Raw genomic sequence first — 16,083 nt, 5'->3', positions numbered from 1 at the left:
ATTTGCTGCTTCTCGTTTCCATTTTTTTTATTCCACTCTATGACACTAATTTGTAACGTCTCCGTTTGTTAATTGATTTTCCGTAAATTCGTTCCGACGAAACTTTAGCGACACAAGTCCTTACTTAATAAAACTGGTTTATTCTTTCCGAATATAACTTTACGATACACTTAATTTCAACAGTCACGATATAACAAACGCTATAACAACGAACGTGCTCAACTTCAATAATACTCTCTGACTGCAGATCAATTACTCACTGTCTACACACACCTTATTGCGTCACATTGTGACCATCTTATATATACCAGACTACCCTATATCTAGTAATCTCTCGAGGGTTCGAGAGAAGGAGTGGCGTGGTAATAGTCACGTGACCTCGCTGACGCAACAATATCATGAACACAGTTAAAGGAAATAGGCATGGACCGGATGTTGGACATGTCCCCTTGTGAGGTTGTACAGAGGAAGTTTTATTACACCATGCTCATTTCTCCTTTGTTTCTTCACCTTTTGGTGCACCCATTCCTACACTTTCAATTTATTTTAAATATTTTTTCCACTAATTTATTTAGATTGTTAGATGTTTGTGTGGTGAAAGCAGAAAGGGCAATTTAGTGGTACGATTATTAAGTGTTTTTGTTACTTATTAAATAAACTAGCTGGAGTACCCGTCTCTTGGACTGAAGTTATGAAAATTCTTAATTACTGAAAGGTTATCTTAGGACATGAAAAGTTGCTTCCCTTATGTGTAACTGTAAAAAACGCCCATAAAAACTGCAAAAACACAAAATGTGAAACCGCAAATTTGCGTGTATCTCTGCATGGACCCAATGAACCTCCATACCAAATTCGGCAAAGATCCATCTACAAGAGGCAAAGTCGTGGTAAAACACGCCAATTAAAACCGTAAAACGCAAATTGCAAAACTCAAAATTTGTATGTACCCCTGCATGGGTCTAATGAACCTCCATACCAATTTTGATGAAGATCCATTTACACACTGCGAAGTAGTTACATGGACATAGAACAGACACTACTATTATATATATGTATATAAAAAGAGAGAGAGAAATAATGGAAATTGAAGAAAAAATCTACTTTTTTTAAACTGTAAAATTCAATAGTAAGTAAGTTTGTTTGTTTTTCTTATTTTCGTTATATAAAATTTAACGAAACCCCACATTATATTAGTAACTCAGTGCCAATTAAAACTGAATGAAACACGGAAGTAATAGTGTTTATGAACTAAGACAAGTACTCAAACAAAATAATCAGCACTAAATTAAATAAACGACATTATATTGCTATAATTACGGAAAGTAGCATTAATATTACCTAAAATATATTGCTTAATACATACTTTAAGAATAAGAATTGCTAAGATTTGGATGAAGAATAGAATTTGAACGATTGTCTCGCTTGCGTCATACGCATGCGTATTACTGCCCAAGGCCAAAGGATGGGATTTGAATGGGGATAGAATTTGACATCACAATTTGCTTATTAATTTGTGAGTAGGATTTTTCGATACCATGTTAATAATATATTTGTTTCCATTATTATATAAATGTTTTATCAGTTATGGTGAAGGAGAAGGCCGAATCTCTCCATGTTAATTTTTTTACTTTAATAGGTAGTTTAAATAGGCAATATAAAATATTGCAACAAAAATGTATTTAAAACTGAAATTTTATAATACTATTACTAACAGTAACACTAGTATTGCTGTTAGTAACAGAGTTTTTATTTTTCAGTTTATAACGGCACAAGAGCTTTGAAATTAAAGAAGTACAACCACCATATAATTTATAAAACAATGCCACTTCTTCAGTTCTTGGCAAAATTTGTGTAAATGAGATTCGTAGTGTGTATAAAAACTATAATCCATATGAATAAATCTTAATAATTACTAAATTTCTAAACTAAAAGTTATAATGATATTTATTTATCTTTTAAAATTACTTACTCTTTATTGATATATTACAAGTCCTCCGAACTGACCGAAGTCATACCTTGTTTGGCAAAAAAATGAACATGGAGAGTTAGGGCCTTCTACCTCACTCTAAGGCATAACCATTTTATCTATCTTATTTGCTGTTCTTTCCCTTTTGTGTATGTAATGTATGCAACCCCTCCAGATTTACACAAAATTATAGTACAGCTCAATACTGAACTCAAAATTCAAGTGCTATTAGTATTAGTAATATTTTTATTAGTATTGTAGGTCTGCTACTGCTATCACTATATTAGTATATTATTATTGTAAATATTAGTTTAAAATACCCATTTATTTCAATAGTTTAACACTTAAACTTTGAGTTCTTACAACTTACTTTAACATTTTGGCATTCAACTACCTTTGAGATGATACTGAAATCAGATTTGCTGTTTCTTTTTCAGTATTTTTAAGTTCATATGCCAATTTATTTGCTTTATATTTAAAGGAATAAATCGTGTTGGGCCAGTTATTTCTCTGTGAATATCTGAAGAGGAGTGTTTCCTCTGTAACTTGCAAGTGCTTTGTGTATTTAGCCTGACTCAAAGTGGATTTGAAGGCAAAGCAACTGGCAAACATGGCACATAGGCCAAATTTTTTGTCAAGCTTGAATAATTAGCCTTGTATCCAACATGTTAAATCATTTTGAATTGTGATTTACATGGTTATCATATGTTTTCTAGCTGCTTTAGTTATGAAGGAATTTTAAGATTTTTTTGTTTATTTAGTATGTATGCAGTTTTACTTTTAGCATAAACACATCTTAAAAAGTTGTTGAAATTCAAGCTGCTCTGTTCCTTTGTCCTCTAGACTATAGTAGATAATGTCTATTCTACCAAAAAGGCTATTTCAGTGACGTATAGTATCGGGGTTGAAAGAATAACCCTTTTGCTTGCCGAGTTGACCTTGTCTAAATGTAACAGCCAACCAGTGCTATGACAAAACAAAGGTCATGTGGAGACACCTGTGCTGAACAAAGAAACTCTGTTTCCCTGTTGAATTCAGGCACAATTTCTTAGTCAGCTGTATCTGGAGGTTGACAATTAAATATGTATTTTAAGATCATTGTGTTTGGTTCAACAGAAGTCTCCTTATAAAATGAAAACTGTAGAACTGAGAATACTTCTGTAGAAGTGACAGTAATTTTTACCTGCACAAATATATTTGCTGTGTTTTCATTTTGGTTGCCTAATTATAAAGATTGTTTTCATTTTTATCTTGTAGAATCTTTTTCTTTTTTTTGCCAGTCCTGATATAGATTTTCAGGGCTAAAACAGCTGAAAAACTTGGCACATATGCAAATTGTTTTTATCTGTATTCATCAGAAATTGGTTCTGTATTTAACAGTCTAAACCACCTTTAGGCTCTTACTTCTTAGTAGATACGCATCCATTCGTGTATGTTACAGACACTTGCAATAGCAAGTTAATTTCATGTTTTAACATTGTTACTTTTCACATTGAGATAAATTAATAATGTTGCATTTTACCTAACTGTTTATCTTATTTTAGGAATAATAAGTTCTAGGGAGAAGGGCAGGCTACATTTTGTGATTTTTTTTTTTTTTGTTATTGCTAGATAAAGTTTGATAAAAACATGTTTACCACAATATTACTTCAGCATATAAACAGTATTTTCCAGAATTAGAGTTCAATCAAATAGAGCAATTTAGAATTATACATTTTGGATTAAAGTGTATATTTCCAACTGAATCAAATCTCTGATAATACAATAAAGAGGGAAGTCCTACCATTTGTACAGTAACAAGTTGCTAGAAGGCTTATAGATGACAGTACAGATTCTTCAAAGTTCTGTGATAATATACACACATTTAACAAGTGCTGAGTCTGGTTCTAACAGTTAATAGTATTAGTTGTACATTGTTCATTTAATTTTTGATGGTTTTGATTTTAAACTAATCTGACAGAATAAAGTAGTCTTTAGGTAAAGTTACTGTTTTTACTAAAATAATTTTGAAAATTTGACTTTTAAAGTAAAGTTGTTGTTACAAAACTTTAATTTTTTTAGTATATATATAGTAAATTAAGGTATATGAGTGTGTTGGGCTAAGGATTCTTTTGCAGGTATCTGTGACTTGTTGGCAATAAATTGAATGATAAATGAACAGCACACACTCCACTTGTTTTAAAATAATATATTCAAAACAAGTTCGACATATGTACAAAAAATGTTTACACTATGTATATCATAGTTGTATCTTAAATACTATACAGTTCTCTTCTTGTCTAAAGCTCACTTAGGCTAATTCAATTGCTTTAGAATTCAGTTGACAAGCCAAACTATCAGTGTATAATTCACTTATTCCTTTTCTTCTTTTTTTTCCTTTTCTCTCAACAGTATCTATGTATAATTCACTTACGCTGTCATTGAGTTACCACAGTTGTATCCTGAACTTTCAATACTTGTCTGCTGTTTTGTATTTAGGTCTACTTCCAATAAACGTCTGCTTTTCACATATAGGCCTACTTCCAATAAACATCTGCTTTTCACATATAGGCCTACTTCCAAATAATCATCTGCTTTTTGTCAAAGTTCACAGAGGCAGGTTCAATTGCTTTAGAACACCCTTTGACAAGACAAATTATTCTCCTAAAATCTCAGAAAACTGTTAATCTCATTTTAACATTTCAACTGTTGGGCTATTCACTCCTACGATGGTTAACCTCATGTTTTCTAATCTTTCTCTGACTAAAACTCTCTTTCATTTGGCTTTACTTTTGGCTCTCATCTGGTCGCTGCTATTTTTATCTTTAACTGAGGCATTCTAGAAGTTTCCATAGCCTCAATATCAGTAACTTACAACAGTCATCTGCTGTTAACTCTCTTATTATGAAAACAAAACTAAACAATCATGAAATATAAACTCACATAAAGTAATTAATACTATCTACACTAAACAGTCTTTTATATCTGGCAGTTGTGGAAATGTCATATGTCCTTGTGCTACATTTGTTAGGTTTTTGTGATTGTTATTGGTTCAATTTATATTTAGAGAAAACTTCAGTATTTTCTTTCTGCATAATTGGAGGAAGTCAAAACTATTATTTCTCAAAATATTGCTTTGTAGTAGCAGTAGGCCTATCATACAAAAAAACAAAATTGTCGAGTCCATTATTTCATGGTTTGGACGTAAGATTTGTTAACATTTTCTCTAAACTTTACAAAATGTCTTGGAAACTTTTTTATTATCAAAGAACCACTGAAAAAACAATCAAGTTTTATCATCAAAATTTATCTCTTAGACCATGAAAAAATACTTTTAAAAAGCACAACTTTAGCCACGTATTGCCACATCTGGAGGATGTGTCATGTGCTGATATTATAGCAAACCAAGGAGCTGTCAAATCCTGTTTGGAATACTGATGAAGATGACCAACTTTACTGTTTATGCAGACAGAAAAACAACCCTACTGAACCCTATACACACTGTAGTTGGTGTAAATAAAGGTTTCATTCTGCTTGTGTTGGCTACAAAAGCATAATAGCCATCCAAATAATTTTTTCGTAGCCTTTGTTCTCTTTGTAAGCAAAAATAAAAAAAGTCACATATACCCATGTAAAAGTATATGCCAGGAAACTTCTGCAAGAACATGGTGAACATTATTGTGACAGGAAAGGTGAATATTTAGACGGCTTATTGCCATTGTATCTTCTCCCATTTAGTCTATTCTAATGTAATCATATACCAAAATAAATGTTTTATATTTTTTCTATAAACTTGGTATGCCACTTTATTGTAAATGACAAATTTAAAGGACTATTATAATCTCTTGAGAACAAGCTAGGTTTTTTTATGTGATATATTTGCATGTACATAAAAAATATCAATGTGTGAATGTTTTAAGAGTATGCATCATATTGTAAACAGTATAAATACAAAAATGATTTGTTTTTAAAACTATGCCAAAGTGATTTTGTATTTAAACCTTATTCTATATTTGGCAACCTGATGATTTTATTTTTTAGGTTTATTATTCCCATTTAGTCTACTCCCATTTAATCTATTTTAATAGGAGTAGACAAACTGGGATGTTACCTTTAGATATTCAGAAATGATATACATTCAAAGTCATCTGAAAGCTACAAATTCAACAGAGGAAACAATCATGAAGAAGTCAAAGTTGCCAAACTTCATGTGAGCAAAAATTTAGACACTGAGGACACACAATTAATACTTACATCTGCAAAGTGCCATACACCATTTACAAAAGAAAACATTGAGACAAATGTTATTGTAGGGAAAAGACGCAACTGAAAATATTGATTTGACAGACAGCTGTCCATCACATTTTACACTCAGATTTTCAAGAGAGGAATGGAACAAACTAAAAATAGAGAGAAGGGAAGGTTACCAATTCTGAAGAGAGGTTGGAATGAAGTAATATTCCAGAAGATAAGTTAATAAATTTTGTTTATTAAATTTCAAATACAAAGAGTCAAATCCCGCCATTCAAGGATAAACACCTGTTTACCGGAATGCAAGAGGACAGTTAAAATTTGATAGATGCATCCAGTACAATCTTTCAATTGTAAAATAGACATCTTTTCTTTTATGTTTGTGGTCATTGTCCTTGGGATATATATGCCATCGATGCTTCCCATACTCTCTTTTCTTGTACTTAATTCTCCCAGATCACCTGCTGTGTCTGGTTTGGGCTGTTTAGTATTACTTAACATGTATGTCTTCCTTTCAAGAACTCCATCATCATATGATTTTCCTTTGGGCCCCTCTTCATCTAGGGAACTTTCTCCTTCTACCCTTACAGAATGGGTCTGTCAATTCCTCCCTTTAGTGTATTCTTCCCTGAATATTGATGCTCGCAGGCTCTTTCACATTTCATTGCATCAAATTTGTCACTTATCCCACTCTCTTGCACCTCATTTTTCACTGACCCTTGGATGAGAACCTTCAGGCAGGCATTTGTATGACTCTGCACATGGTCGTCTCCCATTATTTTCATCATTGAGGTGTTTCATCTCCTGCAGGATCAAGACTCCTTCTGGTCACTGTCCTTCAGTTTACACACTTTCTTTGAGAAGGGTAAATACAATTTTTTCTAAATAACTTTTTCCTTTTATAGGATCCTGCCAGGTGGCTGGTGTTGCTTCCTACGGTATACTTACAAGTAGGCATCAGAAAAGTGACTTCCCTTATTTGGCTCACTCTTGCTGGGTTTTAAAAATAGGGTTTTTGCAATCGTCCATCACACTGTCTTCAGTAAAGGACCTTTGCAGTAGACATCTTGTGGGGATCTGGGTGCTTCTCTCTGTCTCTCCAACATGAATTTTTCCTACCTTTTGAGCAGAGCATGGGAGAACCATTCCACTTGATATTTCCTAGCCACTGGGGTAGTGGACCTTGGAGAGTTCCTCACTGATTTTGTACAGCACAGTATGGTGGAAAGTATGACAGTAGTAGCACTGTCTGTGTAGTGTAGGTCACCTCTCAAGTGTGCCCTCCTCCTGTAGCAGGATGGGTTCTTCACCTCATCTTTTCTGTCCAATTGAGTTGAGGTCAGACCCCATACAGTCTGATTGCACCCTAACAACATTACACTTCTTGGCTTGCTGTCTGCTTGTGTGCTAGTGCTTGGCTGGTCATGCTAAAATTCCACCCATCTCTGACACTTGAGGGTCTTTTACCGTTCCTCCAAGGGGAAGATTATATCCTGGTCTCAGTAATTATTTAGATTGAATCATTTCTTATAAAGTGGGCATACCTGATACTCTTTGTGGAAATAAGACATCTGGCAGGTTTAGTAGGAAGAAAAAACTTGTGCTGCAATCACAGGATTAATTTAAGAGTTTCCTGTTTTTAATAATATGCATGTTGCCATTACTTGAGCTCTTTAGTTAACCCTATTGCTCCGGGTACCCTTTACTGTGCATGACACAAGGTTTGTGTCTTACATCAAAATTTTTATTAAACTACTTTTTATTTATTTTATACTAATTAGAATAGCACAAAATCTTAGCTAATAATCAATATTTTAATAGTATGTAAGTTTTAAGTTCTTAATTCTGCAAGGCAATACTAAAATAAATCCTGAATTTCCACTGGTATGACCCATGTGACACATTTTGTCATCATCCCTATTTTATCTACCACCCCTTGAAAAAGTACGAAATTAAGCGTAAATTACTCTCTATAAGAACCATAATTTTTAGTCTTCAATTTTTGTTTGGTTACAGAGCTATTGAATAGAAAATCAGTCCCCTCCTGTCACATCCTCTCTTTCACAATTCGTTGATAGTTCTCTCTTACATTTCATTTTATCTTACTTATAACCAATAGAAAGTCAAGATTTTCATCTATCAAATGACATATTATATAATGTTGTGTTCTGTAAAGAATATAGTCAACTTCACTCACACTACAAGATTCATTCCCGTGGGAAAGTAAATGACTAGCTTGGATGAATTTGTAATGGCTCTTGTTGCATAGTTAGAAAGCCAGGAAAATTTTGAGAGGTAAGGCAATTTTTCTACCTTTTGCATATTAGTCTATATTCTTTGGTGCATTATTTAATTAGATAAAAATTGAATGCATTACTATAAAAAAAAATTTGGCTTAACTCTCCTCGAAAACCCGACAGCAAGAAAAAAGAAGATTAGGTAAGTACTTTATTTCTTGTTTTTCATATTCATTCTTTTTAATTATTATAAAAGTAACTTAAATCTAAAAATATGGATCTTTTTAAGTTATTTAAGACTAGATTAGGTAAAATAAGTAATAATAATTATATAATTAAAATGGTTCACGAGGCACACATGCAAGCAGCTTGTGGGTAATGTAATTCAATAGCATAATGTGGGATGGACGTTCCCCGAGTGATTTACAACTTATAATGGCACGGATAGTAGTTATACACGGTTCAAAGGGCAATAAAATGATAAAATTTAATTACAAATAGATATATAATGTCACAAACTTAGAGCTAATTAGGATAAAGGAATGTAGTTTCATGTTACAATTTGAAGTCATTCTAGAAAGTAAAAAGGTTAATATAGGTTTATTTAAATTTTTTTGTTGGTTAAGAGGTCGGTCGAATTGACCGATCCCATTTTGAGATAGGATAGAGAAAATAACACATACTCTATAAAGTTTAATGAATAAAAACGTTTGATTGCATTAAGGGAGTTTTTAGGGATTATATAAAGGAAATTTGAGATTTTTGAGATGAGGAAAAGTAAGAGCTTCCAAGAGGAATGTGCTGTTCTCCAATAATGACTTCCTCTTAAATAAGGCTTTTGTTTCTGTATATGGAATGATTTTACATTGATCTAACCTCCCACGAACAACTTCCTGACAGATGTTACATACGACTGTGACTTTTTGGGTGGAAGGTCAGATAATGACCTTTCTATAGCATGGCTATAATGTAATAATCAATAATGTAATTTACAGAGATGCATAAATACAGCATATACAGTAGGGAACGAAGAGGTCACGTGACCAGAGATTGCTTCACAGCTTAGTATATGTATCTTGGTACCCTTGGGAGTTCAATTCAAATTCCTTAGTACATACACATGGGCATTTTAGTTTAAAGACTTTCAGGTCCTGAAAGGTAACCAGGGGTTATTGTTTTAGCGAATGTAGTAGATTTTGAGCTAGTGGCCTAGATGTTAAGTAACTTGATTAGGATTTACTAGCATGGTGTGAAGGTTATTAACTCATGGTTTCATGAGTGACAGACTTGACTAATGTGTGCCATAAGCATCGCTAATGAAATGCCTCAAGGCATCCGGGAAAGCTGCGAATGTCTCAAGCTGAGAACAGGAAGTTGCTGTGAAGAAGATATAGAAGATATAGAAACATGATGTGGATGTTGATGTAGACCAAAACTGTGAAGAAAGCAACCAATTTCAAGTCATATATATGTGATTTATAAAGAAACATGGAAGTTAGAGAATTTTTAGTCAACCTGAAATTGTTTTCATGCAACTTATTACATTTTATGTATTATTTTATATTCATATATATATATACCTTATTAGATATTGGCTAGAGTCTAGCAATAATTTAGTTCAGATATTTATTCGTATTTCTTTACCGAGTCTTCTATATTTGCAGAATGGTCCCTTTTCAGAGCTGGGATCCAAGTTTCAAGATGATATTTTGGTTTAGGGTGGGGCTGTTTTGTTCAGTTAATATACGTAGCTTCCAATGTTAGGTTCTTTATGTAAAATTCCAGTGTTTTGTATAGGTATACTGCGGATTTTTTGAGTTTCAATAGTAGTAAATATGGGATGCTTTTTATTATGTTCGGGGAATTGGGTTTCCAATTTTTTTTTAGTTTCTCTGTAGAATCCTGGACAGTTATTGCATGTTCTTTTATAATTTGATATTAAAATAATTATGTAAAAGGTTTATAAATGTATATATACATACACACACACACACACACACACACTGTATATCGTTACAAGAGACAAGGATTTGCTACTTTATCTGATTACCTCTACAATGTATAAACCATTATGCTCAACCCCTGGAAATAGCAACTGGTACAGCTTGAAGTCAGTCATTTGTTATCTGGTTATTGATCCTTTGAATAATGACTTCCTGTTAGATACAACTTTTTTTTATCATGGCAGATAGGTCGGTTGTTTCTAAGAGGGACTACTTTAGTTTTCTTAGTGTCAGAATCCCTGATTATGTATACCACACTCCAGCTGTGATATTGGCAGCATCTTTACCAGGCACTGGCCAATAACCCACAAGGGAGAGGCTTTAGCCATCACCACAAGTCTTTGTGAATGAGACAAAGCAGTTTCACCTCTGATCAAAGGAATGGCAAAAGAAGCCTTGGATCATTTTTATAATGTCTAGACTCCGGAGCATCAGTTCAATGCTCTGAATGAAGAGAAGCAAGAAGACTGGAAGAACACATCCGTGGCTAATTGTACCACTGATTTGGTCATGTAGAAAATTGTTTGTTTTATTGGATCAACTTTAAGCCTTAGAAGAGGACTGGAACTGAGGATCTGGCTGCTTATATAGGCAATGTGTTCCATCTGTACTACCCTGTTAAGCATCTACTTAACTTTTGATGTAGTGGGACAATGGCACATAATCTGCCCAAATTATGGTAAGCAGCAAAGATCAGAGCTATCGATTTCCTCCAATGGCATAGCAGATGCCAGCCATCTAATAGCACCTAGCAACAAAGTAGGCAAGATCATTGGAACTGTCTGGTGGCTCAGCGGGTCCAAGATAATAAGCAGCAAGTGGTAAATGCTGATTTAAATCCTCATGAAAATTTACAGAGCCTATGTCAGGTTTGGCCACCAACTTGGAGGAGCACAGCAGACTACTTTCACTGAAGTGTTTAGTGGTCACTTCAGTTCTCTGGGATTGCTGGAGTTTGGTACATACCTGTGAGGGTACAAGGGTGAGAGACCAAGTTCCTTATTGACACATTGGTATACTTTGTGATGTATCAAGCCTTCCAAGTGAGACCAGCACTCCATCAACTGGACACTGGCTGTTTGCCAAACATGCTTATGTTTGGGCAGGAAATACTACTTCATTTTTAAATGATGTATGGTCCTCCCCCATGAAAATGCATTCCACAGTGTCAACAGGAATACATAGAATGGTTAAGGGTGATCCATATGAATTCACCTATCAAAAACTAGGAAAGGCCATCAGAGACAGAAGGGATATCAAAATAAGATAAAAGAACTGAGGTGTCAGGATCTGACTTGCATTGTACTCTGACAGATTTGTCCACTGATGTATGAATTACAGTAACTGCACAAATATGTATTGAGCATGCCAGTAAACTGTGCTTGTTATATATTGCAGATGATCTTCTCACACACTACCTTGACCAGGAATCATACTTAGCTCAATGAGTCAAAGGAGAATGATGATGATGCTGTCTCTAGTCATACCAACTCAGCTGCTGAGGGAGAAAGCTCAAAGTACTTATCTGGCTGCCCCAAATGAGCCAGATGAGGAAATACTGGACTTAAAGGCAAAAGACAGCTTTGATCATTTTCTGAGCCACCAGTGTTAACATCCTGATAGGTGTAGCTGATACAGATCAACCTCAGCTAGGACAGTCATTAGGGTGGGTGACCACTGATTGAAAGATTGTTGCAACTCTTGCTTTTTGATCTGTTGAGTAGTGTTTCCAACAAATATATGAACTATAGCTTTTGATTAGCACTCAATATGTAAAACTAAGACAGCTGGAGATGTATATTAACCCTCTCTCTATGAGCATTCTTTTCTGCTCATGTCATGAGGTTTGCCTGAGTTATTCAAAATTTAGTTAAACTACTTTCTTTGAATAAACTTTGCATAATAATCTAAATTTTAACTTTATATAAGTCTTAAGTTTTTAATTTTATAAGACAATATAAAAACAGTCTTGAATTTCACCTAGTATGAGAATTGTGAGATTCAAAAAGTATGAAATGTAATGTAAATTACTCATTATAAGTTGCCATCACTCGGGCAAAGCATAATCTTTATAGCGTTCAATCTTATTAGGTTGCAGAGTCATAAAATAGTAAATCAGACCCTGTAAATCAGAAATTGCCAATAGTTCTCTCTCATGTTTAATACTATGTTGTTTATAGCCAATAGAAAGCCAATGATTTACTCAAATGGAGTATTATATTACTTTGTTTTCTTTACACTAAATTTTCTGTTTTGCCTCCAGTTCAAACTTTATTCCCACAGGAAACACATTGATGAGCTTAACTGAATTTCTAACTGCTCTTGTTGCATACTGAGAAAGCCAGAAAATTTGTGATAGTTATAGAACATTGTCTGCTTTTTGCGTGTTATTATTATATATTCTTTGGTGCACTATTTGACTCAATAAAAAATTTAGCGCAGTAGTAACTTTACAAAAAAAAGTAGGGTTAAGTTTCATTGACTGCCAACAGCAAAAAAAGAAGACCCAGTTAAATACCATATTTCTTGTTTTTCATGTGTATTCTTTATTTATCATTATATAAGTAACTAAAATGTAAAAAGTAGGAACTTTTTTGGTTAGATAAGGTTAGATTAAGTAAAATAAAGAATAATAAAAATTTTCATAATGTATGCATGCAAGCAACTCGCGAGTAGCCCTTGCATTATGTAATTTGAAAGGGTAGCGTGATCTTCATGTTAGCCAAGTGATTTACAAATTTTATGGTAGGAGTATCACTTAGACACAGTTCAAAGATCAGTAAAACAATTAAATTTAAGTATATACAAATGTAGTTTTATGTTACAATTGGAAATCTTTCTAGAAAGGAAAAAAAAGGGTAATTTAGATTTACTTCAAATTGACAAAACTTGCATAGAGTTAGGGTGGAGGAAATAACACATAACATATAATGTTTTACTGGAAAGAGACATTTGAAATTTATTTAGGAGGTTTTAGAGATTATGAAATGAAACTTGAGATTTTTTAGATGAAGAAAAGTATTTTTAATCATAACATGAAAATCACTTTGACTCCAAACATTTTTTTTTTTTTTGTCTACAAATAACTTAATGCTTACTGAAAGCTTGCAAAATTTCTGAAGATATACAAAGCATTTTAGAAGTTATAGTATGGAAACTCTGAAGGTCAGTTTGGGGTCAATTGTCTCAAAAAGTAGCTGAGTGTCGAGAACCCAAAAGAGTATATAGACCTGTATTTAATAGATTCCCACTTATATGCATGGTAAGAATGCCAGTTCTGTAGATAATAAGGGAGATGTGGTGCCTCTGTGTGTGTGTGTATTTAATAAATAGTGAAAGCATGAATATTAATCCCATCTATTTAGAATTTTAGCTGAAAAATCCTATTTCAATACATTTTGCCATTGATTATTTATTTTGTGATGCCTGAAATAAAAAATGAGTTGAATTTGACAGCTCTAATATGAAGCTTTGGAAAGTACCCCATTTAGGTTACCAAACTAATTGATGCAGGAGCCAGAGCTAACCAGTTATAAATTACTCAAGTATATGACATCATGTGATGGTTATATGTGTATATAGCAATAACTTATATAAATAAATATACATTTCATTTTATACATATTTGAAAAATTTTCATTCATGAGTGTTGCATAATGTATGAACTAACTACACAAAGAACACAACATTAGGCAGCATGTGCATGAGAAGAAAAGATTTGATCTCAGTGTTAAGAATTGGGAGATATGATGTTACCTGTAATAACTGCATGACCTGTAAGGTATTATTTGAAAATACAGTGCACCTAATATTGAAAGATGTGGCAGGTATTAAATTTTCTTAGATATAAAAGTAACAAAAAGTCTAAGAGAAAACAATGTTTTTACCTTTTGTTTCTTGTAAAGGCTAAATGTCAAAAATATTTAGGTTAGATCAAATTGAAATATTTGTGAGTGGGTAAATGATTAGCAAATACAATTCACAAACAACTACATAGTTATCATAAATATATATATATAAACTTGATGTGTTCAGTGTTTTATTTGGTTGTTGTGGAATATTTTCAGTCACACAGATTGAAATATTCGTAATAAGTACACAGTTTTACCTGATATTTTCTTCACATTATTTCAGTACAGTATGCAGTAATAACACACAAAAATGCAAGGTTTAACCAAATAACTACTGGGTGTTGCGATTCTTAATATAGTGTTCCAAGAATAATATTAATGGATGAAATTGTTTGAAATTTGACAAGAACTATCTTAACAGTATGTAATTTCATAAAAATTAAATATTTGATTTTGATTTTTTTCCTTTTTTAAAAATAAATTTTTTTATTTAATGTAATTATTTGCACTCGGACTCTGAAAAGTTGATTATTTAAATGACATCTTCAGTGATTGACATGCATAATTTCATGTCTTTATCTTTTCTCTCATAATTCATTTGTATTGTTTTATATTATTCCTCTCCTTTTCTTTGTCTTTAATTATTTATGTCGACACACATCAATAAGTGCCTTCAATTGATGTTACATTAACTTTGGTTGTTAGGTTTAACCCCTCCAGCATAATACTTTTAGTGTTTGTAAATGTCTCAAAGTTGGTTTAGCAATTCAAAGTATAGAATAATTTTTAAAAAGTAAACCTTTAAAATATATATCTTAAAACACAAATAATACATACTGTATTGGCCCGATTATAAGGCAGTGTTTTTTTTATTAAGCTGTAAAATTCATAGTTGCCTTATAAATGCAGCTGACCTCAGGCCTATAATAACCTGTCGAATTCCTGAATGTCCAGGTAGCATCCTTCTACTCATGTGCACCAGATGTTCACTTAAGGTCATTGCTAATTCTTGCAACTAATCCATATGCAGGCTGTTCAGATAATATTGATTTTGCGGACCTAAAAAAAGGACGTTATGGCACTACATTTTTTTTTCCCCATAGTTTTTAAAAATGGAGGTCACCTTATATTTGAGATCACCCTATAATTAGGCCAATATGGAAATTAACTAAAATATAAAAGTAAAACCTAAATGCAATCTGTCTGTCAAACTGATACATATAAGGGGAGAGAAAATTGCCAAACACTATAGAAACTGCTCTCAACAATGAACTTAGTCTCATTATAATGGCACTGAAAGTATATCTATACCATATGTATAATGTAAGGATAAACAACTTTGAAGGGTGAAATCTGCTCTTTCTGTTGGTTATAAACATGCCATTCAACTTAAAACAATCACTAACCAACCCAGCTTCTACTTTGCAAGTGGGTGTGGCATGGCTTGAACTCAGGAATGTCTATAATGATTTCTTTCCCGGTCAGTTCCAGAAATTTGTATCAAGTTACTGATAAATGAACTGTATGTACATGTAGTTTAGTGCCAGCAAGAAAGACTTTTTTTAACCATAGTTGTTTCTTGTATGACTGTCTAATGTTCCATGCTATAGCCAATTGCACTTCAAGTGAGAGCAAATGAGAAATTTTTAATTATTCTTTTAGCAGTTTCTTTTTAAATAAAGGAATAAAAACTTAAATAATATAAGACTTTGAATCATAATATACTTGATAATCCTGATTTCATTAACCTAATGACCACCGGCTACTAATTTTCTGAGTAGCCAATGCAAGTCTTG

The 16,083-nt window shown here is 32.9% G+C and overlaps 1 protein-coding gene across 3 annotated transcripts in view; it reads left to right on the top strand.

Moving 5' to 3' along the window:
- Positions 1 to 1,417: 1,417 nt before the first annotated feature.
- The window catches only part of LOC106461695 (cell death protein 3-like), a 68,808-nt gene continuing 54,142 nt past the window's right edge, over positions 1,418 to 16,083 (top strand). The window contains exon 1 of one of the 3 annotated variants that reach the window (XM_013921543.2): positions 1,418 to 1,513. The gene's annotated coding sequence lies outside the window, so the exon portion shown is untranslated. Of the gene's footprint in view, positions 1,514 to 5,618; positions 5,638 to 11,991; positions 12,103 to 16,083 lie in introns of those variants that run through there. The other 2 variants (XM_022388716.1, XM_022388715.1) reach the window with 2 other exon arrangements.

The sequence above is a fragment of the Limulus polyphemus genome, unplaced genomic scaffold, assembly GCF_000517525.1.
Source record: "Limulus polyphemus unplaced genomic scaffold, Limulus_polyphemus-2.1.2 Scaffold1012, whole genome shotgun sequence".
In the NCBI taxonomy this organism is placed as follows: Eukaryota; Metazoa; Arthropoda; class Merostomata; order Xiphosura; family Limulidae; genus Limulus; species Limulus polyphemus.
The sequence above is the reverse complement of the archived record's forward strand: the minus strand, read 5'-3'. Positions and strand labels throughout refer to the sequence as shown.